Raw genomic sequence first — 27914 nt, 5'->3', positions numbered from 1 at the left:
AATGCATTGTCTGAGCTGTCAGCCTTTTCTAAAATAAAACCTTAAGTCATCTCAAGAACATAACTTAAAAGATGTTCTGGGATTTACATATTAATGAACCAAAACCTGCAATCCATTCTCAAAGATGGAAGACTTAACAGCAATCTAGGTTTGTTCAATATATCCTTTCAGTTGCATGACACTGTGAGCTTTTGCTATCAATTCTGTGTCTTTTGATCCGGCTCCACAGCTACCCGGTGAAGGAGCAGCACTCCAAAAGCTAGTGCTTCCAAATAAACCTGTTGGACTATAACCTGGTGTTGTGTGATTTTTAACTTCATCCAGGCCAGTCCCCCACTGGCTCCTCCACCTCGTTTCCATTGAACACAGCCCACACCTCCCGATGCTGCCAGGAAACTTTACAATGACGATGAAATGATGCACTCTACAATCCTGAAAAACTTACAATTTCGAATGATACTGGCTCCTCATTCACTGCTCCATCTGACAGACAACATTGGAAGCTTAGTGCAGGAGGCTGAAAGAACTGATCAGCTTTAAAACAAAAACCTCTTGGAGCTCAAAGCTTTCAATGAGAGTCTGAGCCAGGGGGTAAATTCAGGTAACCTTTATTGCGACCCAACTTTGTTACATCTTCAGACCCCCTCCTGCAAAAAGGCAGAGAAAAAGGAGCTGCTTTTTAAACAGCTCAAGGTCAAAGTACATACACTCCAACACCCCCCCCACGTTCTTTACTATTGGTTAGCACCCAGTCGTCCCTTTGTAATTGGATCCTTGGTACAGCTGTAACCAGGAGGATGTGTTGCCTCCTCACTCAGCAATTTCAATCCATACTCTGTCTCCAAGTAAGTTTCTCCCCTCTCATTTGCCGAGCGAGGAGGGGTGGGGCAGTGTAGATTCAACCACACTGCTGTAGACCTGGAGTCATGTGTAGGCCAGACCGGGTAAAGGATGCAACTTGGCCATCACAGTTTCAATTCCCCTCCAGGTGAACTCGCTGGTGCCTCCGCAGGCCGGAGGAGCAGGTGGAAGCCTTCTTGCACTGACAGCAGGTGAACGGCCTCTCCCCTGTGTGGACCCGCCGGTGGGTCAGCAGGGTGGAGACCTGGGTAAAGCACTTCCCGCACTCAGGGCAGCTGAAGGGCCTCTCCCCGGTGTGGCTGCGCCGATGAGTCTCCAGGGTAGATGGGAAACAGAAGTTTTTCCCGCAGTCATCACACTTCCATCGTTTCTCCAAAAGGTGGGATTCCTCGGGTTTCTCCATGGCCAACGCTTCAGTTACACACAAACATGCATACAGCCCCACCCTGCCGTCAATTCCTCTTTCCAGGCTGTATAGCGGTTACATGCTCCACACTCAGTGCGCTGCAACAGTAGGGTCTCTCATCCAGTCCCACTGACGCTGAAAACGTACCTAAACAGGAACCAAAAAGCTTTGCTCCTTCTCACAGGCTCATAGTTGAAAATTGTTGCGGTCCGAATGCACTGAGTGACTGTCAGACATTGACTCAAAGTGAGGACTGCAGACGCTGGAGAGTCAGTGTCGAAATGTGTGGCATTGGAAAAATCACAGCAGGTCAGGCAGCATCCGAGGAACGGGAGAGTCAATGTGTCGGGAATAAGGCCTTCATTTGTTGATTTTGAATCTTCTGACTTCAGATTTTCAAATACTCTGCAAAAAGAGATTACAAAAGTCATCACTATCAGTGTAGGGTAGAAATTCAAAACAGGCAATTCTACATTCTGCACAATATTCTTTTGTTGTTCCACAAAATTGAAAGCACCATCCCACTCTCCCTTTCCCTCTGTTCTCACTCTGATCTAACTAATTCTCCTGAAGTTGCTGATTCAGGATCTTACAGGGGCAGAAAAAGCAAAAACATCAAGACTGACATCTCTCTGAATTTTGGATACCTCCACCTGAAAGTTAATATCTTTCACAACACTGGGATCCTGCTGAGAGTGAGCAGGTCTGATTTTGGGAAGCAAAAAAAAAAAGTGTGTCAATTCAGGGTGAACCTGCAATGCAGCTTCTTGAGGAAGGACCAGACACAAAATGGTTAATGACCCCGAGAAGGTGGGAGCAAAATGAGACATCAAGGCATTAACACCAATACACTTCAGTCAAACTCTTCTGCCTCCAGTCAGGGCAAAACATGCTCTGAAAGTCCAGCCTTCACAACCACACTTCTGCTTTCACTGAAGACGATTAGGGTCACACAGCGCAGAAACAGACCCTTTGGTCCAACCTGCCCAAGATGCCCAGATATCCTAAATTAATCTGGTCACATTTGCCATCACTTGGCCCCTATATGGGCCGGGTGCTGACAGCTGGGACTAAATTGGGTTGTCTCTCTTGTCAGCAAGGACAAGTTGGACCGAAGGGTCTGTATCTGTGCTGCACATCTCTATGACACCAGTCGCATTTACCATCACTTGGCCCTGACCCATCTGAACCCTTTGTATTCATACACCTCTCCAGATGCCTTTTAACTGTTGGAATTCTACCAGCCCCACAACTTCCTCTGGCAGCTCATTCCATAAAAGTACCACCCTCTTCATGATAAAGTTGCCCCTGAGGTCTGTTTTACATCCCCCCACTGCCCTCACCCTGAACCTATGACCCTCTCGTTTGGGACTCTCCCATCCCAATGGAAAGACCTCGTCTATTTTCCCTATCCATACCCCTCATGATTTTATAAAAGTCTCAGACTCTGGCGCGATGGGGAAAACAGCTCCACCCCATCCTTCTGTCCCTCCTCACCCGGGTAATTAAGACACATACCTGAGTTTGCAGAGTCTGCTGCCTCCCTGGATTCACTCCAGTTGCCACAAGTGAACAGACTCCCCCCACACACTCCCAGGATGAAGAATTGCTGAGAGGGAGGGAGTTTCATGCAAACTGACAGGGCCACTACCACGTTGTGACGCCTTCAATGGGTCAGGGGTGGGGTAGGGAATGGGAAAAGGGGAGAGAGGAAGGGGTGGGGCGCGGCCGGCCGGCTGGCTAGCCTGCACTGCCCTACAGTTTGCAGGAATTCCTTCCCTTCACAGAATCCCCACAGTGTGGAAGCAGGCCACTCGGCCCGACGAGTCCACACTGACCCTCCAAAGGGTAACCCACCCACATCCATTCCCCTACACCTGTTGCTCTACTCCCTGACTATCACACCTAACCTGCACATCCCTGGGCACGATGGGTAATTTAGCATAGCAATTTCCCCCCCTAACCTGGACAAAGTTAAAAATCACAACACCACATTATAGTCCAACAGGTTTATTTAGAAGCACTAGTTTTTGGAGCACTGTTCCTTCATCAAGTGATTCTGGAGAATAAAATAATAAGACACAGAATTGAAAGAAAAACATGACAGTGTCCTGTCACTGAAATGATCCATTGAACAAACCTGGATTGTTAAGTCTTTCATCTTTACAAATGGGTTGTAGGTGTCATTAATATGCAAATCCCAGAAATCCCTGGAAAGCACCTTATCAAGCGAACTTAAAGTTTTATAACAAAAAGTGACACTTGAGCTCAGCTCTGAAAATGTGCATTCACTCCCGTGAACACGTGTGTGTGTGTGTGTGTGTGTGTGTGTGTGTGTGTGTGTGTGTGTGTGCATGAGAGATCTTGTATGTGCGCATCTTGTATATCTCTGTCTATTTGAGAACAGGTGCCTTACTTCTGTTGGTGTAAATATTGTTGTAAATCATAGCTGGGTTCTCAGAGTTAGATGTAAGGGAGAGAGAATTCCTCAAGTAGGATAGTATAAGAATCCTGGGAGAGCCCCATTTGTGGTTTACTTTCTCATGAACAAACATTAAACACGAGCACCTCGTCATTTCGAATTTGGTTTCCTTTTTCTTGTAAGATCCCCTGCTGTGATTACACTGTGCCTGGGTGGCTGACAGACTGGGAGATGGTGGGTTGGGGCTTGATTGACTGAATGCTTTATTGTTCCAGAAGGTGAAAAAGGGGACAAAGCTTCAGCAGAAATCCAGCAGAGCTGAGCACAGACCGACATCATACTCCTTGGGGACAGGGAGATCAACAGAGGACAGAGAAACCAGGCCCTAAAACCCGAGCTGACATCAGACTACCATGTGATCAGAGCTTTGATGAGCAGTGCCAACCCTCTACCTTTACCAAGCTTCCCATTAGACAACACCCTCAATATACAGAATCTAATCCTTGCCATCCTAAAGACATGTCTCAGACCATAATTATTCACTTCAATGTGTGCAGTTAATTCATTCAATTTTGTTACAATGCAGCACACATTCACACTCACCGTTTCAGTTTTTGTGATCTTTAGAATCCAGTTTTGATTGCTGGTACATTTACTCTCCTTGTCCCTTTCTCTAATATTCATTTCCCACATCACCTCACTGCTCACCGGCCTTGATTTGGATTGGCCATGCTAAATTGCCTATAATGATGACGGATGTGCAGGTTAGGTGGGTTAGACGTGGGAAATGCAGGGTTACAGTTACATTGTAATAGAAGCAGGAGAAGGCCATTTGGCCCATCCAACCTGATCCACCATTCATTAAGATCATGGCTAATCTATTCATCATCTGAGATCCTCCTCCTTGCATTGTCCCAACTACCTTTAAATTCCCCTACCATGCAAAAACCCATCCAACTGTGTCTTGAATATACTTAATGAAGCTGTCTCCACTGCTTCCTGGGGCAGAGAATTCCATAGATTCACTCGACTCCAGGAAAAGCAGTTCTTCCTCATCTCTGTCCTAAATTTACTCCTCCTAATCTTCAGCCTGGTTTCATTCACCAGCAGAAATGACTCAATAGGTAGGGCTTCATCCTCACAGTGCAATGAATTCCCACTTTGCACCAAAACCTCGGATTTACTCACTCACTCAGTTGCTGTCTCACAAATGCAAGATTTCATTGTAACTTCTTCTGCTCCCATTAAGGGCAAACATCTTTGAAAGCTCCTCTTAAACTCCAACCTTCACAATCACACTTCTGCTCTCCCCGAAGATGATTAGAGTCATACAGCACAGAATCAGACCCTTTGTCCATCCACACATCATTCCTGATGAAGTGCTCGGGACCGAAATGTCAACTCTCCTGATCCTCAGATGCTGCCCGATCTACCACCTTTTTCACCGCCACACTTTGATTCTAATCTCCAACATCTGCAGTTCTCACTTTCTCCACATCCCAAAGTATCACCATTTAAACAATACATCTACTTTCTGCTTTTTTTCACAGCAAAGACTATAACTTCACATTGAGATACTGCATTTGCCACGTGTTTGTAAATTGTGGTCTTCTCGACTTCGGGGAGACTGAGCGTAAACTTGGGGAACGGATTGGTGAGCATCACAGCTGGGTCCGAGAAGCTGACCAGACCTCCCAGTCACCATCGATTTTAATTCCCCTTCCCACTCCCTTTCTGACAAGAACATCATAGGCTTCCTCTATTGCCACAACGAACCAAACTGCAAATTAGGGAACAAACCCCATCTTCCACCCGGGCAGCCTACAGCCTGCAGGACCCAACATCGAGTTCTCCAATTTCAAATAACCTCCCTTTCCATCCCCCAACTCCCTTCTCAGCCCCGTGCCCCTCACTACCACTCCTTCCTGTCACCAACCTGATTTCTTACACCCAACGATTAATCAGGCCGGACCCTCTCCCTATCTTCAGCTATCCCCACTTTAGCTCCAGCCCAGCACCCATCCCCAGTTCTGAAGAAGGGTTACACCTCTTGATGCTGCCTGATTTGCTGTGTCCTTCCCAGCCTCCTGCCTGTCTATTTTGCCAATTGAGACACAGACCTCGATCACTTTTCCATAGTCCGTCCCCTCCCTGGGTTCAATCCCTTTCCTTTCAGTTGGTGTAAGTCAACAATTGAACTCCGGAAAGAAGTAGAAATGGCAAAGGGGGCGAGAAAAGAGAGTGCCGTACTCACAGATCTGAGACAGAGGAAGGAATTTGCGGTCTGAGTGAAGCTCAATGTTGATTCAGAAAGAGAGGAACAGGAGGAGCAGCTTCAGAAACTCATGGTCCAACTTCCGCATTCAGACAATGGGGTGGCTCTGATTGGCAGGAGGACCAGTTTCGTTCTGGTCCTCCACGGTTCCCTATTGGGCCATCAAAGGAAGGTCGCGCGCCTTTTTTTTGCAGAAAGCAATGAGCATGCCCAGAGTTTTGCTGACACCGGTGGGCATGTGCACTGCGTTGATGACACCGGAAAACATGCGCAGTATGCTCACTAGGGGTGCTGGTGTTTCTTGGAGAAAGTGAGGACTGCAGATGCTGGAGACCAGAGTTGAAAAGTGTGGTGCTGGAAAAAGACAGCAGGTCAGGCAGCATCCGAGGAGCAGGAGAATCGACGTTTCGGGCATAAAATTCCTGAAGAAGGGCTTATGCGCGAAACGTCGATTCTCCTGCTCCTCGGATGCTGCCTGGCCTGCTGTGTTTTTCCAGCACCACACTTTTCAATGCTGGTGTTTCTGTCAGATGTTAAGAGTCCAAATGCCAATAGGAAAAAAAGCCACAATTTGTTTTTCCCTGTGATTCGACATTGTATTACTTTTGCATTCTGTCTGGCTGCTCAACTTTTGGATGTCTTTTCCCCACGTTGGGGGGCGAGTCCAGAACTGGAGGGCATGGGTTTAGGGTGAGAGGGGAAAGATTTCTGAGGGGCAACGTTTTTGCACAGACGCTGGTGCGTGTCAGCCAGAGGAAGTGGTGGAGGCTAGTAGGATGATAATATTTAAAATGCATCTGGATGGGGATATGAATAGGACAGATTCAGAGGGATAAGGGGCCAAATACTGGCAAATGGGTCACCAGATTAATTTAGGATATCTGGTCGGCACAGACCGAAGGGTATGTTTCTGTGCTCTGTGATGCTATTTCTAGATAGTTGGAACCAACTTCACAAGACTACGACTAGGCCATTCACCCCTTACATTCAAGATCAGAGTGGTGTTGGAAATGACAGCAGGTCAGGCAGCATCCAAGGAGCAGGAACATTGACGTTTCAGACAAAAGTCTCGAATGCTGCCTGACCAGCTGTGCTTTTCCAGCACCACTCTAATCTTGACTCTAATCTCCTGCATCTGCAGTGCTCACTTTCGCCCATTCACCCCTTCCAGCCTGTGCTGAGCGGTGGCCTGACTGCGTTTATTTCAGCGAAAGAATCAGATAGATTTCAGCAGCTCTTTTAAAAAACTTGAAAGCGCTTTTCTGGCTTTAACGATGTTTCTGACGATATTATTTTAGGTATTCTCAATTTAGAAGATCAGCCATTTCTCACCCCTCCCGACTCCCAGGTAGAGTCATCACCATCCATTATCTCCCTCTCTCTCTCTGTCCTTTGAAGGGTTTGATACAGCGGTCAAAGATGGTTCAAGGCTCGAGAAAGGACGGTGTGGTGGGGGCTGGGGAGAAAAGAGACAGACTGGATGGGGGACAGAGAGAGAGAGAAAATGGACGAGGGGGCAGAGTGTGGGGGTAGAGAGAGACTAGGGGGTACAGAGAGAGAGAGAATGAATGGGGTTGATAGAGAAATTGGGCGGGGGAGAGAGTGGGCGTGGCGGAGAAGTGGGAGATGGCACAGGGCAGGGTGATACTAGGCACACAGACACACAAGATGGTCACTGAGCCATCAGTTGGCCAACTTGACACACAAGATGGCCGCTGGATCACAATATGGAGAGAAACAGCAGAGCAGATACAGACATTGCCTGGGGCCACCAGAATGTTAGCACAATGGACTCACAACCCAGGTGACTAGTTTAAGGCGGGTGGGGGAAGAGAATATTCATGAGTAATGAACACTGCCCGCCGAAGTGTCTGGGTCCAGCCAACACCTCTTATAGAAGTGCCAACAGCATGATACAGACTCAATACCAAATGCTAATAGCCAGGGCTGCAGGAATCCTCCTTCTCAGGGAGAGCAATTAGCGCCCATTACAACAACAATGGATTTCCATGCAGACATTGAAATGGACAATGTCTGCACTGAAACTGACAACGACTGTGTGGAAATTAACAAAGGTTGTGTTGGAACTGACAATGATTGTATCAACTATCAACGATTCTGCAAGGATTACCATAAACAAATCATGTTACAAAGACAATAATCTCATCCCTGACCGATTGTATCACAAAATGTATAAAAGTTTCTTGACGTGTGCTTCGGGTCGAGAGAGGTCTCGCAGCTGACACTGTGCTGTTGGTGTCTTTCTCTCCCCGGAGCCCCGGTATTTCCTTGAGACCCGGGTTCAATTCCCGCCTCAGGCGACTGACTGTGTGGAGTTTGCACGTTCTCCCCGTGTCTGCGTGGGTTTCCTCCGGGTGCTCCGGTTTCCTCCCACAGTCCAAAGATATGCAGGTCAGGTGAATTGGCCATGCTAAATTGCCCGTAGTGTTAGGTAAGGGGTAGATGTTGATGTAGGGATATGGGTGGGTTACGCTTCGGCGGAGCGGTGTGGACTTGTTGGGCCGAAGGGCCTGTTTCCACACTGTAAGTAATCTAATCTAATCTAATCTAATCTAATCTAATCTAAAAACTGTCATTGAACCCCAATTCTGACTCCGAGCGTGGTGTATTTCAGGGGAGAGAGAATGGGGCGGGTGGCAGATGGTGGGGGGAGGGGAGAGAGAGAGAATATGGATGGTGGGGGCTGGAAGAATGGACATGGGACAGAAGGTGGGATGAGAGAGAATAGATGGGTGTAGAAGGTGGGGAGACGGACTGGACAGGGCCTGAGGAATGAAACGACAGGGGTACAGAGGGTGGCGTGAGAGAGAATGGACAGGGTATTTTGAGTATAGAGGGAGAATGGGCAAGAACCTGGGGATGGAGAGAGAATGGACAAGGGGCGCTGTGGTTGGCGGTGGAATGGACAGTGGGAGCTGTGGGTGGTGGGAGGAAAGGACGGGGGTGCTGTGAGTGGTGAGGGAGAATGGATAGGGGGCGCTGGAGTGCCGGGGTAGAAATGGACAGGGAGCGCTGGAGTGGCGGGGGCTAATGGACAGGGGGCGCTGTGTGTGGCCAAGATCAAAAAGGTTGATGACAGTCAACACTTATCAGATGGTTCCCCGAACAGAAAACCTTGCACTGGAGACTCCCAGAAGAGGGGTGTTTCATCTGTATTCCTTCAATTAGTTTTGAAATAATGTTGTGTATCTGAATTGTTCAGGGATACCTGGGACAGAGAGAGATGGCTTTGGTTGTTGGAGGTCAGTCATCTCAGTTCCAGGACGTCTCTGCAGGAATTCATAGGGTCGTGTCTTCTGAGGCTCAACCATCTTCATCAGTGACCTTCCTCCATCATAAGGTCAGAGGTGGTGATATTCGCCAATAATTGGACAATGTTCGGCACGATTCACAACTCCTCACAAACTGAAGCAGTTCAGTTTGAAATGCAACAAGATCTTAACAATATCCAATGGGCTCAGGAGTGGCAAGTAACATATATGCCATGCCAATGACAAACAATGACTCATCCCCAAAAGAGATAATCTGACCACTGCCCCGTGATATTCAACAGTGTTACGGTCACTAAACACCCCACTATCAACATCCTTGGGGTTTACCATTGACCAGAAACTCAACTAGACTAATCACAGACACAATGGCAACAAGAGCAGGCAACAGGTCAGGCATACTGTGACTCCCCAAACCCTGTCCATCTTCTACAAGGCACAAGTCAGCAGTGTAATGGAATACTCTCCCACCAGCTTGGATGGGTGCAGCTTCAACAGCATGCAAAAAGCTTGATACCATCCAGGACAAAGTCGCCTGCTTGATTGGCACCATCTCCACATACATCCATTCCCTCTGCCCCACTGTTCAGAAGCAGGAATGTGTATGATCTACAAGACACAACACAGAAATTCTCCAAATATCCTTAGATAATACCTTCCAAACCAACAACCACTTCCATCTACAAGGACCAGGGCAACAGATTCTTGGGAACACAACCTCTTGCAAGTACCCCTCCAATCCACTCACCATCTTGACTTGGAAACACATTGCTGTTCCTTCAGTGTTGCTGGGTCTAAATCCTGGAATTCTCTCCCTCAGGACATTGTGGGTCACCGTACAGCGTGTGGACTACAGAAGGTCACCACCACCTTCTCAAGGGGAACTAAATGCTGGCCAACCAGCGATGCCCATGTAACACGAATAACTTTTAATAAATGATTGAAACGGAGGGTTGGAACCTGGAAACTAAAAAAAAAATCGGCGTTCAGGTGCAACAGACGTCGCGCTTTGATTCGGTCCTTATTTGAGGACAGATAAAGAGTGATATACTGACACTGAACAGGAAATAGAGAGTTAAACACCTGTAGTGATTCACTCAGTCTATCAATTGAAAATCGATTAAAGATTAGCTCTTCGCGTGTTTGTCATTAACACATGAAAAAGGACGGTTAAGCGGGCATATGGGTCTCCTGAGTTCATCTCTTTAATGGCTAGGTTAGTACCCACAATCCCATGCGATCCAGACACCACTCTATTGGCCGTGAGCAGTGTTCATGGTGCGCATGGAATGGGACCCCGCCCCTCGTCGTTCTGATGGACGGGGAGACCAATCTTTGGGAAACCCTCTCGGACCGGAAGGGGCCTGGTCCTCCTGCCAATCAGAACCTCCGCCACTGTCTGAATGCGGAAGGTCGACCATGAGCTTCTGAAGTTGCTGTTGCTCCTCTCTCTCTCTGAATGAAGATTGAGCTTCAGTCCAGACTGTAACTTCCTTCCTCTGTTTAACATCTGGGAGGACCACACTCTCTTTTCTCACCCTCTTTCCCATTTCTTTTCTCATCCTTGGGTTCAGCTGTTGGTTTGTAGGAGCTGAGGGGAAAAAGAAAGTCAATCGAGGTGAAGGGACAGACTCTGGAAAAGGTTGGTCTAGATCTGTGTCTATTAATGTTTGACCGGCTTTGTTTCCTGAGCTTGAGACATTTACTTGTCTGGCCAAAAAAGGATGGTGTCTTGATCCATGTTGGGGATGGAAGTGGATTATGCTGTGGGTGACTTGCTCGTAGTAGTCCAATAAGTATTAGATAAGTAATCATGACACACAAACCTTGGGTTATTGACTGTTTATTCGGAGCTCACGGGGAGAGCCAAGTCGACCTCATGGTCACAAGTCACTCTGACGAGAAACAGAGAGTTGTATGATTATATAGGTTACAATCATTTAACAATTAGCAAACTGTTAATTGCAGGATATTGAGCAAACTGAGGCACTTTGCCCAGTCACGTAGTGCCTGGACAGTTTTGGTTAGAATCTGATCAGTATACAATAGGTCCTTGCAAAGAGAAGGATATTCCCACGCAAGGAAAGAATTTGTTTATCAGGTAGCAGTACAGCTGCAAGGCCGACTGTCTCTATTGAGCCTGGGAAACACAATCTTAGCCTGGGAAACATAAGGTTTGGCAAGCAGGCACTAAGCTGAGATTGAAAGTGGTTTCCAGGTTTTTAATATGCGACTAAATGGCTGACCAGAATATAATAATTCTCCCACAATTCCTTCCTTCTTTCCTTTCACCAAATCAGGAGGTCAGTTCAGAGGAACCGGCAAAAGGAGGGACCCAGTGGGGCTTGTTGGCGATGGGGGTTTAGAGTCGGCAAGGTAACCGTCATAGTCCAGGTCACCAGGATCAGGAGAGAGAGTGTCAGTGAAACCATCCATTGGTGCAGAAATGTCAGAAATGAGAAGCGGCACAAGTTGGGAAGATGCTGGGATATTCGGCATCAGAAGGCAGCTGAAATGGGCACAGCACTGTTTCTGGAAAATAATACTAAGTGCTCGCAGAACGAAACCAGCAATGAGAAGCACAAGGCCCTGGAAGAGAGCGGGAGCCCAAAAGCCAAGCCAACCACCCATCCATGACCAAAGGTCCCAACGGGGAGTAGTGTCATGGAGGGAGGAGGCCGCCTCGCCAATGTGGGCGGCAATGTTAGTAATGTTGTCACTGGAGTCGGGGATGTAGATACAGCAGTCAGAGCCGATAAGGGCACAAGTGCCTCCTTTCTCAGCTAACAGGGCGTCGAGGGCCATGTGACTTTGGAGAGCAATGGTGCAGACAGTGACCATCCCTGCACTGAGCAGGTCAAAGGCTGAAGGTGTGGCATTGGCAATCTCTTCCAGAGTGGTAGCAATTCGCTAACCTTCACCCTCAAGGTGGAGGGTAGCATAGGGAGGGGACAAGGTAGAGAAAAGGTGCTGTAAAGTTGTCAGCGCTCTCTTGATTTGCGGTTTGGAAGTCTCAAAAGGCAAAGTGTGGGAGTGGTAAAGGAAAGGGACAACATATCCTAAATACCAGCTGCCAGTCCAGGAGGTAGGCAGCCAGGGGTAAGCCGTATGGCCACAAATGAAATCAGTGCCATTGGAGGGCAACAAATGATTGCATTGGGTTCCAATCCAAAAGGTGGGAAGTGAGGAATTGATGGCGGTCTTGTTGGGACCCCTGAGGTTAAGTATGCTCCTGTCTGCAGTGGGCTGGTAAGCAGTTGAAGTAAGGAGTAGGGAGTGCAGACACTTACTGAAACCAGCCTGCCATCCTGAGGGATGCTTGCTCTTGATGCAAGTACTTCCTAGATGTGGAGTCATGGCAGTGAGATTGGTGAGGAACAGGGAGGGGGGTGTTCGGGCAGGGTTGTATTTTTTTTCTCTTCTCTACCCCCACACTACCACCTTGCTGCAGGAGTGCTTATATTTCCCCCCGCACCCATGTTGCGTGTGTAGGTGTGAGACACAGTGAAAGACAATAAGTGCACAAATCTTTATTCCACTTCCAACACCAGGAAGAAAGGAAACATCTGAGTGGCCAGTGACGAGCAGTGCCCTTCTCAGAGGGCAATGCTGCATGATCAAACAGTGAGGGGGAGGGCAGGGATCAAATCAAAATAGAGTTGGAGGGGGAAATAATACACTCCATTCCCTGCGGTGCCCACCTCTCTCTGAACAGCCCAAAGGTGTTGGTGGGCACCGCGTGCTCCTTCTCCAGAGACACCCTGGCTCTGACATACCCACAGAGGAGGGGCAGGCAGTCACCCTAACGACCCCCTCCATGGCCTGCTGCCTGGACCTGTCTATGGCCAGTTTGGCCAGGCCCAGGAGCAGAGGAGGTCCTGTGACCTGTCCTCCCCACATCGCACTGGGTGCCCAAACATGACAGGAGTGATAGTATTGAGGCTGGAACCAACCCTTGAATGTATCCATTGTATATCCCACTGATTGCCAGCGGAGGTGGGTATTATCCCCGTCAGAGTTTGGGGCGCTCACCCACTTAGGAAACCGGGGGGATGTGAAAAGTTGTGACAGCAGCAGAGCGAGCCTGATGGCAGCCCCCCATTCAGCAGGGTCAGATTCATTAAAAGGTATGGATCTCAGGGGGAATCCCTCCCTTGGAGTGGATGGGAATATGGGCACAAACCCAGCAGCTCGAGCGGCTGTCCTTTTCTGCATAAAGGTATGTCCTGTAAAGAAAAGTATGACACTGTAATTCCCATTTACTACAGATCACCAGGCTATCCATTGTGGCCCAATCAAACATAGTCAGTGAAAGAAAGATAAGGAAGAGTGCAGTGAAAGGCAGAATGATCAGGCTGAACCATTCACGATGAAGACTGAAGATGTGTCTCTGACGGGGGTCTTCTGGTGTTCCTCCAGGAGGTGGCGCTCGTTTTCATTGTGTTGTGTGTGTGTCCATGCGGCCTCCCCATGACCTTGACTGTTGACCGGGGAACCCCAGCAGGGACTAGGAACGGGCCTTTCCATCTCAGCCCCAATATGCCCCGGTCCTAATGCTGAGGCTTGGCCTTCCCGTGAATGTAAACTCTGAAGAGTTTTGGTTCACTGATGCAATTATTTCCCACTTGTCCAACACGAGAGTGTCCGCTGTTTCAGCCATTGGGATGGTTTTGATTCATCTACTAAATACATCTACTCTTATTAGACAATATTCATAACAATGTACGTGAGGTGATTCTATAAAAGCAAGTTGTCGACAGGGAAAAAGGCTGACCAGGCAAGGAGGTGGTTAACAAACACACTCTCTCTGCCTGCACCCCTCTCTCTCCCTCTCTCCCTCTCCCTCTCTCTCTCTCTCTGTGTAACACTCTTCAACTTTCTACATGTCTCAGTTTGTCAACTTTGATTATTCCTTCCTTCCAAGGCTAATGAGGCACTCACATTCCAGAACAGCCCAAGTTAGGGAGTTGAGCCTCATAAATCCTGACACATTGCTGCTTAGCCAAGTGTGCAAACTCTCAATCCCTCTCAGCTGTTCCATTTGTAAATTGAACACTATTTCCAAAGCAAGTTGTTCATGTCTCTGCATGAGGCCACAACTTGGGGGAAGTACAACGGAGTCTTTAATAGTTGCCCAATGTGTCCTGTATGTTGAATTCATTCAAATCTGGACATCCTGAAGTGAGCAATTATACTTCAGATTTCTACTCGCCATTTAAAAGTAATGTTGGGCACTCGAACAGATCGGGGGCATCTTGAAGGATGGCACGGACCTCAGTGTGGGTCCAGGGCTTATCAAATAGGGGTTCACCTCACAAAACCCTGGGGCAAGCAAATTCATTATTACTAACTTTGTAAAGCACAAGTGCTCTCAGCAACATTACGTCCAGACGCTAGGACCCTGTTGAGTTCTCTCACTAGTATCTTGTGGCTGAGTAGGGAGAATTGTATCAACATTTCTAACAGCATTTTTGTCCCTGGCCAGCTTTCCTCTTTATTTTGGACACAACAAAAGCAGCAACCACCCTCTATATTTCATCTCTCAAAGGATATCGGCCGGTGACCTGAGAGGACCAGGGTATCTCCTGCCTGACTCGCCAACTGTGGGGATGGAAATAAAGTCCCATGTCAGGAAAGAATTTGTTTATCAGGAAGCAGTAAAGCTGCAAGGCCAACCGTCTCCGCTGAGCCTGGGAAACACAAGCTTTAGCAAGCAGGCACTAAGCTGAGATTCAAAATGGTTTCCAGGCTTTAATATGTGACAAAATGGCTGACCCAAATCTAATAATTCTCCCACATCATCGCAGGGAATTAAACAAGAGAAATGAAACAAAATGAGAAATAAACACATGTTTGTGTTTACTGTATGTTTATGAGGAAGAAAACCAGAAGGAGGGATCTCACAGGTTTCTCCTCATGCCCAACTTGAAGAATTCTCTCTCTCGTTTACATTTAACTATTCGTATGCAGCTTGGATTTACATCACTAGAAATAAAGCATCTGTTATCAAATACGCATAGAGATAGACAGCACTGATGTAGACTTTTTCTCTCCCTCATGCACATACGCACACATAGAAGTCCATGCCAGTGAATGTGTATCTGCAGAATTATATTTGCAGATATGTTCTATTTTGCTCAAAAAATGCAAAATCTGCAGGCACTCAATACATGCAATATTTTGTGAATTCCACTTTGGAAATAGAATCAGTCTGACCCAAGATCGGGACACAGAAGACTCTGACCTCACACCTTTATTGCATTGTCTGAGCTGAGATGTCACATTTTGCTATGAAACCTTGAGTTATCTTGAGAAGGTGACAGACTAGAAGATGTCATGATACCCGCAACCCATTCGAAAAGATAAAAGCTTAACAATCCCAGGTTTGTTCAATATATCATTTCAGTGGCAGGACACGGGAATGTTTTGCTATAAATTCTGTGTCTTATGATATTATTCTCCACAACCACCTGATGGAGGAGCAGCACTCCGAAAGCTACTGGTTCCAAAGAAGCCTGTTGGACAAAACCTGGCGTTGTGTGGTTTTTAACTTTGTCCAGATTAGGGTGGATTGACCATGTTAAATTACCCATAGTGCCCAGAGATGTGCACATTAGGGTGGATCGGTCCTGCTAAATTACCCATAGTGACCAGGGATGTGCACATTAGGGTGGATTGGTCATGCTAAATTACCCATAGTGACCAGGGATGTGCACATTAGGGTGGATTGGTCATGCTAAATTACCCATAGTGCCCAGGGATGTGCACATTAGGGTGGATTGGCCGTGCTAAATTACCCATAGTGCCCAGGGATGTACAGGTTCGGGTGGATTGGCTATGCCAAATTCCGCATAATATCCAGGGGTGTGCAGGTTAGGTGTATTATTCAGGGTTAAATGTAGAGCAGTGGGGGTGGGGGAATGGGTTACCCTTGGGAGGGGCAGTGTGGCCTGCTTCCACACTGTGGGGATTCCCTGAAGGGAAAGGGATTCTCCTCCCCTTCTGCTGCAGGGCCGCGCAGGTGCAGTGAGGGGGCCCCGCTGTCCACCTCGCCCCGCCCCCTTTACTGCCACCTTTCCCCGCCCCTTTATAGACGTCAGAACGCGGAAGTGGCCCTGTCAGTTTGAGTGACACTCCCTCCCTCTGGGCATCTCCTCATCCTGGGAGGGCCGGAGAGACGGGAGGCGGGGAAGTCTGTTCCCTTGTTGCAACTGGAGTGAATCCAGGGAGGGAGCAGATGTTTAAAATGCACCCGATTCCCACCAGTAACTGCAACAGGTACAAGTACAGCACATGCAATATTCCTCATTGCAGCTTCAAGCCGGTTTTGCATCCTCTGTTCTTCCTCCACCTTGGCTCTAGCACATTCAGCTTCTTTCCCTCATTCCCATCCCCCCGCCCTGATGTTCCAAGCTGACCCGCAAAAGTTCCTCCAGTGTCTTTTGTGGGTTTTGAGAACTTTCTCAATCCTTTTAATTGAGTAGATGAGTTGGGAAGTTATGTTGTAGCTGCACCAGACACTGGTTAGGCCACTTTTGGAATGTTGTGTGCAGTTCTGGTCTCTCTGCTAGAGGAAGGATGTTGTGAAACCTGAAAGGATTCAGAAAACATTGACAAGGATGTTGTCAGGGTTTGAGCTGAACAGGGTTGGGCTGTTTTCCTTGGAGTGCTAGAGGCTGAGGGGTGACCCTACAGATTTTTATAGGATAAAAAGAGAAGGTGTTTTGCCTGGGATGGGGGAGTCCAGAACTACAGGTTTAGGGTGAGGGTGGGGGGAAGATTTAAAAGGGACCTTTGGGGTAATTCTTATATTGGGGGCAGTGCATCTAAGGAATGAGCTGCCAGAGGAAGTGGTGGAGGCTGGTACAATTACAACATTTAAAAGGCATCTGGATGTATATATGACTAGGAAGGGTTTACAGGGATATGGGCCAAGTGTTGGCAAATGGGACCAGATAGATTTAGGATATCTTGCCAGCATAGACGCGTTGGACCAAAGGGCCTGTTTCTGTGCTGTACATCTGATAGACAGTGGTCCTCAGAATTCTGTTCCCATTAAGCTCTCCCTTAACTGAATTGCAAGTGGTCTTGGTGACAGTATGAGATTCTGAAAAGAAAAAGGACCCCATAAATGCGCAAGGGAAGGATTCCGTCCCGGGTCCGTACATGGAGATGGGTATAGTTACTCATGCCGCATAAGGCCTGCTGTATCCCAGCCAGTGGAACACAAGCTGTTTGTCTATACGGGCAGGAGGTAAATGGCCCCTTTGTCTTACACGAGTGGGTGAGACAAGTCTCAAATAGGCAGGAGATGTTATGTAGAACATGAACAATTGCACACCCATAGCTGGTACCATTAAAGCAATTCTCATACGACCTGGCAGTAGAGTTAAAAGATTTCAGCAAACAGGTGGCAGGAGGAAAACCTATCCTTAAACATTTTGACTAAAATGTTTAATTTTGAATAATATAACACATTTGCTGCACAATAGAAAATAGGCAGGGAGAGTAAGACAATTAAGAACGTTTGCCTGAACATCAGTGAACCTGTATAAACAGGACACCGAGTGATAACATTCACGGCTGTCCCTTTGTGAAATTAATAACAATGTTTGATTCTGACCTCAAAATGAAACTCGCTATCAATTGACTTCTCCCTTGAATTATTGTCCTTCACTATTATCTGTCTAGTTCAGAACATGCAGTGCTTTTGTTAACTTTTTTGTGTTTGTGACAGTATAGCCTTTGTAAACTTGTGGATAAAGATAGTCTGTTTGTGATAGTACAACAGAGTAGCCTGCCAGGGCTCTTGAAGGGAGAACAATGTCCTACGCTCCTGGCTTATTAGAATCCAGTTAGCCTGGCTTATAGGTATCAGTGTTAGGTTGTACTAATAGCATCACTGTTACATGAAGGGGATGATTAAAATTAAACTAAAACTGTCTGCAAGAGCTTTTTTTAAAATTCCAGACTACCAAAGGTACGATCTCCGGGATGAGCCGAGAGAGGCTGACAAGTTCATAAGGAATTCCTTAGGCCTTCTCAAATCTGTACTTTATCGAGAGTTCTTCATTACTATTACCAACAAAGTGCGGTCCATTGTCCGAGCGAATGCACGCAGGTATACCGAAGCGGGGGAATCATTTCCTTCAGCAAAATCTTCACCACAGTCTCAGCAGTAGCGTTAGGAGGAGGGTAGACTTCAATCCACTTAGAAAAGACATCAACAATAAGCGAAACATTTTTATAGCACTGACATTTCTGCAACTCAATGAAGTCCAGTTGAAGTGTCTCAAAGGGACCCTCCGCCAAGGGAGTTCTACCCGGAGTACAAGGCAAGCCTTTTCCGGGGTTATGTTCCTGACAAATAAGACACCGGCCGCTAACCCTTTGAGCTCGTTGTTGGAGGCGGGGGACGCCACCAAGCCGTCAGGAGAAAGTCGGCGACCGAACGGGCACCACCGTAAGTTGCATAATGTACACAGTCAATAACCCATAGAGCAAGATCATCAGACATACAAGTTTAACCCACGGGAGGAATCCAGAGTTGGAATTGTCCTCCTGCCTATCAGAGCCCCCCCATTGTCTAAATACAGAAGTTGGACCATGAGCTTCTGAAGCTCCTGCTCCTCTCTCTCTCTCTGAATGAAGATTAAGCTTCACCCCAGACTACAATGCCCTTCCCCTGTCCAACATCTCTGAGCCCGGTACTCTCTTTTCTCACCCCCTTTTTCCAGAGTGGTGAAGGGAGGTGATTTGAAATTGGAGAACTCAGTGTTGATCCTCAGGGCTGCAGGCTGCCCGGGCAGAAGGTGGGTTGTTCCTCCAATTTGCAGTGTGCTTTGTTGTGACAATGGAAGGGGCCAAAGATGGTCATATTGGGAAGGGGAATTAAAATGGGTGGTGACTGGGAGGCCCGGTCGGCTTCTGTGGACCCAGCTGCGATGCTCGGCGAACCGTTCCCCAAGTTTATGCTCAGAGTCCCCCATGTCGAGAAGACCACCATTGGCAAACACATGGCAAATGGAGTGCCACAATGTAAAGTTACAGCCTTTACTGTGGGGGGAAAAGAAAAGCAGAAAGGAGGTGAATTTCCGATGCTGGAGATCAGAGTCGAAAAGTGTGGTGCTGGAAAAGCACAGCAGGTCAGACAGCATCCGAGGAGCAGGAGAGTTGATGTTTCCGGCACCAGGCCTTCATCAGGAATGATGTGTGGATGTGCAAAGGGGCCTCAGCGTCCTCCTACACCAGTCACTGCCAGTTGTCAGACAGGTGCAGCAAGCAGTCAGCAAGGCAAGTGGTGTATTAGCAAGAGGAATTCAGATCGGAAGTGGGGATGTCTCCCTGCAGTTAGGGGGTCATTGAATATATTCAAGGCTGAGTTCATCTGATTTTTGAACAACAAAGAAGTGGATGTTTGTGGGGGAAGGCAAGGAAATGATTTCAAGACCAGTACAGAATAGTTAGTCAGACAGCACAGAAACAGACCCTTCAGCCCAACTAGTCCATGCTGACTATATTCAGAAACTAAGCTAGTCCCACCTAGATTGGTCCATATCCCTCCGAACCTTTCCTATTCATGTACTTATCCAAATGTTAAGTTGGAGAACGAAGAGACCTTGGAGTGCAGGTTCATTGTTCCTCGAGAGCGGAGTCTTGGGAAGATAGTGAAGAAAGTGTTTGGGATGCTTCCCTTTATTGGTCAGAACATTGAGTAAAGGGGTTGGGAGGTCATATTGCAGCTGTACAGGACATTGGTGAGGCCACTTTTGGAATACTGCATTCAGTTGTGGTCTCCCTGCTAGAGGAAAGATGTTGTGAAACTTTGAAAGGAGTTGGAAAAGATTTACAAGGCTGTTGCCAGGGTTGGAGGGTTTAAGCTACAGGGGGAGGCTGAATAGGCCAGGGATATTTTCCCTGGCACATGAGAGGCTGACGTTTAGCGGGAAGGATAAATTATACAAGAGGGGCGGATTGCACCTTAATAGGTGGGGGACCAGCATTCTGGCAGGCAGGTTGTCCACTGCAACACTGCTGCATTTAAACGAAATAGTGGGGGGGGAGGGGACAAACTGGAAGTTTAAGAAGAAAGTTAGAACAAGAGAAGTCAAGAAAGACAACGGAATCAATGGAGCAGAAAACTCAAAAGAAAAGGATCATGCCGTAAGGTCAAGTGAAATAGGGATTGATGGGAAGGGTGAGGGGAGTAACAAATTAAAAATATGAATGCACCAAGCATTAGCAATAAGGTGGAGGAACTTGAGGCTCATTTGGAAATTGGCAGTTATGATGATGTGGGGATAACTGAGATGTGGCTTCAAGTGGACAGAGCCTGGGAAATGAATATTCCAAAGGTATACGTGCTATTGTAAGGACAGACTAACTGGCAGAGGGGGGTAGGGTGGCCCTGTTGGTAAGGAATGATATTCAGTCCCTTGCACGGGGGGACCTAGAATCAGGGGTTGGAGAGTCAGTATGGCTCGAACTGAGAAATTCTAAAGGTAGAAAGACCATAATGGGAGTTATCTACAGGCCCCCAAACAGTAGCCTGGATGTAGTGTGTAAATTGAATAAGGAGCTGAAATTGGCCTGTCGCAAAGATATTAGTACATTGTTATGGGGGGATTTCAACATGCAGGTAGACTGGGAGAATCAGGATGGTACTGGACCCCAAGAAAGGGAGTTTGTGGAGTGTCTCCGAGATAGATTCTTAGAACAGCTTGTGCTGGAGCCTACCAGATGTTGTGCATCAAACCGGATTTGATCAGGAACCCCGAAGTAAAGGAGGCATTAGGAAGTAGTGACCACAATACAATAAACTTTAATCTGCAGTTTGAAAGGGAGAGGGTAGAATCGGAAGTGACAATATTTCAGTTGAATAAGGGAAACTATGGAGGTATGAGGGAGGAGCTGGCCAATGTTCAATGGTGCAATCCCCTCACAGGGATGGCAGTGGAGGAACAATGGCAGGTATCTCTGGGTATAATGCAGAAGATGCAGGACCAGTTCATTCCAGAAAGGAAGAAAGATCCGAAGGACAGGCAGGGGTGGCTGTGGCTGACGAGGGAAGTTAAGGACCATATAAAGACAAAAGGACAAAAGTATAACATAGCAAAGATGAGTGGGAAATCGGAGGACTGGGAAGCTTTTAAAGAACAACAGAGGATAACTAAAAAGGAAATATGCAAAGAACAAATCAGGTACGAAGGTAAACTGGCCAAAATTGTAAAGGAGGATAGTAAAGGCTTTTTTTAGGTGTGTGAAAAGAAAAAAAAATGATTAAGACTAAAATTGGGCCCTTGAAGACAGAAACGAGTGAATTTATTACGAGGGACAAAGAAATGGCAGAAGAGTTGAATTGGTACTTTGCTCGTGTCTTCCCCAGTGAAGACAGATCTAATCTCCCAGATGTAATAGTGGCTGAAGGACCTGAACTGAAGGGAATTTGAATTAGGCAGGAAATGGTACTGGAGAGACTGTTCGGTCTGAAGGCCGATATGACCCCGGGACCTGATAGTCTGCATCCCAGGGTACTGAAGGAGGTGGCTCTAGAAATCGTGGATGCATTGGTGATCATTTTCCAATGTTCTATAAATTCAGGATCAGTTCCTGCAGATTGGAGGGTGGCTAATGTTGTCCCACTTTTTAAGAAAGGAGGGAGAGAGAAAACAGAGGATTATAGACCAGTTAGTGGTGGGAAAAATGCTGAAGTCAATTATAAAGGACGAAATTACGACACATCTGGATAGCAGTAACAGGATAGGTCAGAGTCAGCATGGAATTATGAAGGGGAAATCATGCTTGACTAATCTTCTGGAATTTTTTGAGGATGTAACTCTGAAGGTGGACAAGGGAGATCCAGTGGATGTAGTATACCTGGACTTTCAGAAAGCCTTTGATAAAGTCCCACTTAGGAGGTTAGTGAGCAAAATTAGGGCACATGGTATTGAGGGCAAAATACTGACATGGATTAAAAATTGGTTGGCTGACAGGAAACAAAGAGTAGTGATAAACGGCTCCCTTACGAAATGGCAGGCGGTGACCAGTGGGGTACCGCAGGGATCAGTGCTGGGACCGCAGCTTTTTACAATGTACATTAACGATATAGATGAAGGTATTAAAAGTAATATTAGCAAATTTGCTGATGACACAAAGCTGGGTGGCAGGGTGAAATGTGAGGAGGATGTTAGGAGAATACAGGGTGACCTGGATAGGCTCGGTGAGTGGATAGATGCATGGCAGATGCTGTTTAATGTGGATAAATGTGTGGTTATCCATTTTGGTGGCAAGAACAGGAAGGCAGATTGCTACCTAAATGGAGTCAAGTTAGGTAAATGGGATCTAGGTGTTCTTGTACATCAGTCAATGAAAGTAAGCATGCAGGTACAGCAGGCAGTGAAGAAAGCTAATAGCATGCTGGCTTTCATAACAAGAGGAATTGAGGATAGAAGCAAAGAGGTCCTTCTGCAGCTGTACAGGGACCTGGTGAGACTGCACCTGGAGTACTGTGTGCAGTTTTGGTCTCCAAATTTTGAGGAAAGACAATCTGGCTATTGAGGGAGTGCAGCATAGGTTCACAAAGTCAATTCCCAGAATGGCGGGACTATCTTACGCTGAAAGATTGGAGCGACTGGGCTTGTGTACCCTTGAGTTTGGAAGGCTGAGAGGGGATCTGATTGAGACGTATAAGATTATTAAAGGATTGGACACTCTGGAGGCAGGAAGCATGTTTCTGCTGATGGGGGAGTGCCGAACCAGAGAACACAGCTTAAAAATAAGGGGTAGGCCATTTAGAACAGAGTTGAAGAGAAACTTCTTCACCCAGAGAGTGGTGGGTGTGTGGAATGCTCTGTCCCAGAGGGCAGTGGAGGCCAAGACTCTGGATACTTTCAAGAAAGAGTTGGATGGAGCTCTTAAGGATAGTGGGATCAAGGGTTATGGGGATAAGGCAGGAACAGGATACTGATTGTGGATGATCAGCCATGGTGGCGCTGGCTCGAAGGGCAGAATGGCCTACTCATGCACCGATTGTCTATTGTCTGATGGATGTTCATAAGGGGCATGGATTGGGTGAATATCCAAGGTCTTTTCCCCTGGGTATGGGAGTCCAGAACTAGAGGGCATATGTTTGAGCTGAGAGGGGAATGATTTAAAAGGGACCTGAGGGGCAGACCTGCTCACTCTCCACAGTATCCCAGTGTTGTGAAAGATATTCACTTTCAGGTGGATTTTTCTTGATGTTAGTCTTGACAGTTTTTGCTTTTCTGCCCCTGTAAGATCCTGAATCAGCATCTTCAGGGGAATTAGTTAGAGCGGAGTGAGAACAGAGGGGGATGGTGCTTTCAATTTTGTGGAATTAGAAAAGAAAAGAATATTCCGCAGAAAGTTGAATTCCTAGTTCTGAATTTCTACCCTGCACTGACAATGATCACTTTTGTAATCTCTTTTTAAGAGTATTGGACGATCTGAAGACAGAAGTTTCAAAATCAACAGATTGAAGGGCTCTGCATTGTCTGCAGTCCTCACTTTGACATCAATGTCTGACAGTCACTCAATCCATCGGGACGACAACAATTTTCCAACTGTGATTGTGTGAGAAGGAGCAAAGCTTTTTGGTTCCTGTTTGAGGATGTTTTCAGCATCAGTGGGACTGGATGAGAGACCCCACTGTTGCAGTGCACTGAGTGTGGAGCCTGAAACAGTTATACGGCCTGGGAAGAGGAATTCACGGTGGGGAGGGGCTCCACACGCGGTTGTGTGTAACTGAAGCTTCGGCCATGGAGAGACCCGAGGAATCCTGCCCCGTGGAGAAACCGTGGAAGTGTGGCGACTGCGGGAAAGGTTTCCATGTCCCGTCTGTCCTGGAGACTCATCGGCGCAGCCACACCGGGGAGAAGCCGTTCTCCTGCTATGTCTGCGGGAAGGCCTTCAGCGATTCCTCCACCCTGCTGAGGCACCAGCGGATTCACACCAGGGAGAGGCCCTTCAGCTGCCCCGAGTGCGAGAAGGCCTTCAGCGATTCCTCTGCCCTGCTGACCCACCGGCGGGTCCACGCGGGGCAGAGGCTGTTCAGATGTTCCAAGTGCGGGAAGGCCTTTACCCAGGCCTCTGCCCTGCTGAGGCACCAGTGGGTCCATATGGGGGAGAGGCCGTTCCCCTGCACCGAGTGTGGGAAGGCCTTCAGCAATTCCTCCAACCTGCTGACCCACCGGCGGGTCCACACGGGGGAGAGGCCATTCCCCTGTCCTGTCTGCAGGAAGGCCTTCAGCAGTTCCTCCAACCTGCTGACCCACCAGCGGGTCCACACGGGGGAGAGGCCCTTCAGCTGCCCCAAGTGCAGGAAGACCTTTACCCAGGCCTCCAACCTGCTGAGGCACCACCAGGTCCACATGGGGGGGAGAGGCCCTTCAGCTGCCCCGAATGTGGGGAGGGGTTCAGTCAGGTGAGCTGCCTGCGGAGGCACGAGCAGCTCCACTAGGGGGAGAGGCCCTTCAGGGGCCCCCTGGTGCAGGAAGGCGTTCACCTGCTCGATTAAGCTGCTGACCCACCAGTGGCTCCACACCGGGGAGAGGCCGTTCACCTACTCTCTCAGTGCAGGAAGGGCTTCACCTGCTCCTCCCAACTGTGGACGCACTGAAGCAGCCACAGCCGAGTGCCATTATCAACTGGACTATCGACCCAGTTTCGGGGCTGCTGGGTTCGAATCCGGCCGCGGCAGATGGTGGAATTGGAATTTGTTCAGAAACTGCAGTTCAGAATCTAACGATGAAACCATTTTTTGTGGGGGGGGGGGTGGGTGGAGCAAAAACCCCTATCTGATTCACTCACATCCTTTTTAGGGGAGGAAACTGCTGTTGTGGGAAAGGATTCACTCAGTCGTTCCAGCTGCATCCTTTACCCAGGCTGGCCTACACGTGACTCCAGACCCACAGCGGTGTGGTTGACTCGACACTGCCCATCCAACTTACTTGGAATACAGGATACGGGTTGAAATTACTGAGTGAGGCAATACTTCCCACAGGTTAAGGCTGTACCAAGGATCCAATTACAAAGGGACAACTTGGTGGTGACCAATACTAAGGAAAGTGTGGTTCTTGGGGGGAGGTGTGCGTGCTTTGGTCTTGAGCTGTTTGAAAAGTAGCTACTTTTTCTCTGCCTTTTTGCTGGGGGGGATCTGAAGCTGTAACAAAGCTGGATCGCAATAAAGGTTACCTGAACTTACCACCGGGCTCAGACTCTCATTGAAAGCTTTGAGCTCCAAGGGGTTTTTTTGTTTTAAAGCTGCTCATTTCTTTCAGCCTCCTGCGCTGAGTTTCCAATGTCGTGTATCAGATAGAGCAGTGAATGAGGAGCTAGTATCATTAGAAATTGTAAATTTTTCAAGAGTGCAAGTACTGCATCATTTCATCAGCATTGTCAAGTTTCCTGGCAGCACTGGGACGTTTGGGCTGTGTTCACCAGATGTGGAGGTGCCGGTTTTGGACTGGGATGGATAAAATTTAAAACTCTCACAACACCAAGTTTATTTGAAAGCACCAGCTTTTGGAGTGCTGCTCCTTCATTGGGTAGCTGTGGAGCAGGATCGAAAGACATTACATTTTATAGCAAAAGATCACTGTCTTAGATATATTGAACAAACCTAAATTGCTGTTAAGTCTTTCATCTTTTAGAACGGGTTGCAGGTTTCAGTTTGTTCGAATGTAAATCATTGAACATCTTTCAAGTCATGTTCTTGAGATGATTTAAGGTTTTTAATTTTTTAAAAAAGTCACATCTCAGCTCAGACAGTGCCTTAAAGGGTTGGGGTGGAAGAAATCCCCATCTGATTCACGCAGCTCCTTTTTAGGGAAGGAAACTGTCGTTGTGGGAGAGGATTCACTCAGACATCCCAGCTGTCTCCTTTACCTAGTCTGGTCGACCTGTGACTCCAGACCCACAGCAGTGCAGCTGACTCTACACTGCCCATCCAACTTACTTGGATACAGGATACAGGTTGAAGTTCCTGAGTGAGACAATACTTTTTCCGGGTGAAGGCTCTAGCAAGGATCCAATTACAAAGGGACAGCTTGGTGGTGACCAATAATGAAGAAAGTGAGGGGTTGGAGGGAGTGTTGTTTTTTTTAAAAAATTGCTACTTTTTCTATGCCTTTCTGTTGCGAGATTCTGAAGCTGTAACAAAGTTGGGTCACAATAAAGATTACCTGAACTTCACACCAAGCTCAGACTCTCAATGAGAGCTTTGAACTCCAGTTTTTGTTTTAAAACTGCTCATTTCTTGCAGGCGAAAGTGAAAACTGCTGATGCTGGAGATCAGAGTCAAGATTAGTGTGGTGCTGGCAAAGTACAGCAGGTCAGGCAGCGGCCGAGGACCAGGAAAATCGACATTTTTCGGGCAATATTGATTTTCCTGCTCCTCGGATGCTGCCTGACCTGCTGTGCTGATTTCTGACAGTCTCCTGTACTATGTTTCCAATGTTGTGTATCGGTTGCAGCAGTGAATGAGTAGCCAGTATTGTTAGAAATTGTGAATTTTTCAGGAGTGCAGGTACTACATCATCCCATTGTCATTGTACAGTTTCCTGGCAGCACTGGGAGGTGTGGGCTGTGTCCATTGGAAACGATGTGGAGGTGTCGGTGTTGGACTGGGGTGGATAAAGTTACAAATCACACAACACCAGGTTATAGTCCAACAGGCTTATTTGTAAGCATTAGCTTTCGGAGCGGTGCCCCTTCATCAGGTAGCTGTGAAGCAAGGTCATAAGACACAGAATTTATAGCAAAAGATCACACTGTCATGCAACAGACAGGACATATTGAACAAATCTAGATTGCGGATTAGTCTTTCATCTTTTACCATGGGTTGCAGGTTTCAGTTCAGTAAACCCCAGAACTACTTTTAATTCACCTTCTCGAGATGATGTAAGGTTTTATAAAAATGGGTGACATCTCAGCTCAGATACTGCACAAAGGTGTCTGTGTCCCAATCTTGAATCAGACTGGTTCTATTAATCAAAGTAGGAATTTATAAAATATTACATGGATTGACGGCCTGCAGTTTGTGTGCTTTTTGAGCAAAATTGAATATATCTGCAAATGGAAATTCACCCCATTGACTTATGTGTGATTGTATCTGCACGAGTGTGTGTGTGTGCGTGCTAATCAAGTGTGTGTGAGGTGGAGTATAAGCCTGTGAGATGGTGAGAGTGTTAGGGTGTGTGTGTGTCTGAGAGAGCGACAGGTAAAGGCAAGGGGTTGCATTTTGCTAAACCCCAAGTAAGGGCAGGACTTGTACAATTAATGGTAGGGCCCTGCATTGTCACGTAGAACAGATTCATGGGGGGGGGGGGGGGTCGTGGAGGGGTTCAGGTACATAAAGTTAAAAATCTCTCAACACCAGGTTATTGTCCAACTGGTTTATTTGGAAACACAAGTATCGACTCCCCAATGACTAATACTCTCCAGCTTTCCCTCCTTTCCTTCTGGTGCAAGAGACCTGGGCCCCAGTGCATACCCCTAGTAAGACGTTTTCCCCCCTCAACAGTACCCTCTGACTTATACAGCAGGAAGAAAATAAAAATAAGTCGTCCCTCCTCTACCAGGAACCTCTGCTCTCCAACTTCAAATGTAAAACCTCAACTCAGTGACTCCCCACTCCTGGGT

At 47.4% G+C, this 27914-nt stretch overlaps 1 long non-coding RNA gene across 1 annotated transcript; it reads right to left on the bottom strand.

The window, feature by feature from the left end:
- Window positions 1-564: 564 nt before the first annotated feature.
- LOC140460810 (uncharacterized) lies at window positions 565-6002 on the bottom strand. Its single transcript, XR_011954349.1, has 3 exons — window positions 5944-6002; window positions 4293-4430; window positions 565-1672 (listed from the first exon to the last, which is right to left on the bottom strand). It is a non-coding gene; the product is annotated as an uncharacterized lncRNA (long non-coding RNA).
- Window positions 6003-27914: the final 21912 nt, after the last annotated feature.

This window comes from Chiloscyllium punctatum, chromosome 36 (genome assembly GCF_047496795.1).
Source record: "Chiloscyllium punctatum isolate Juve2018m chromosome 36, sChiPun1.3, whole genome shotgun sequence".
NCBI classification, from domain to species: domain Eukaryota; kingdom Metazoa; phylum Chordata; class Chondrichthyes; order Orectolobiformes; family Hemiscylliidae; genus Chiloscyllium; species Chiloscyllium punctatum.
Note: the sequence above shows the minus strand (reverse complement) of the source record. Positions and strands in the feature narration are given on the sequence as shown.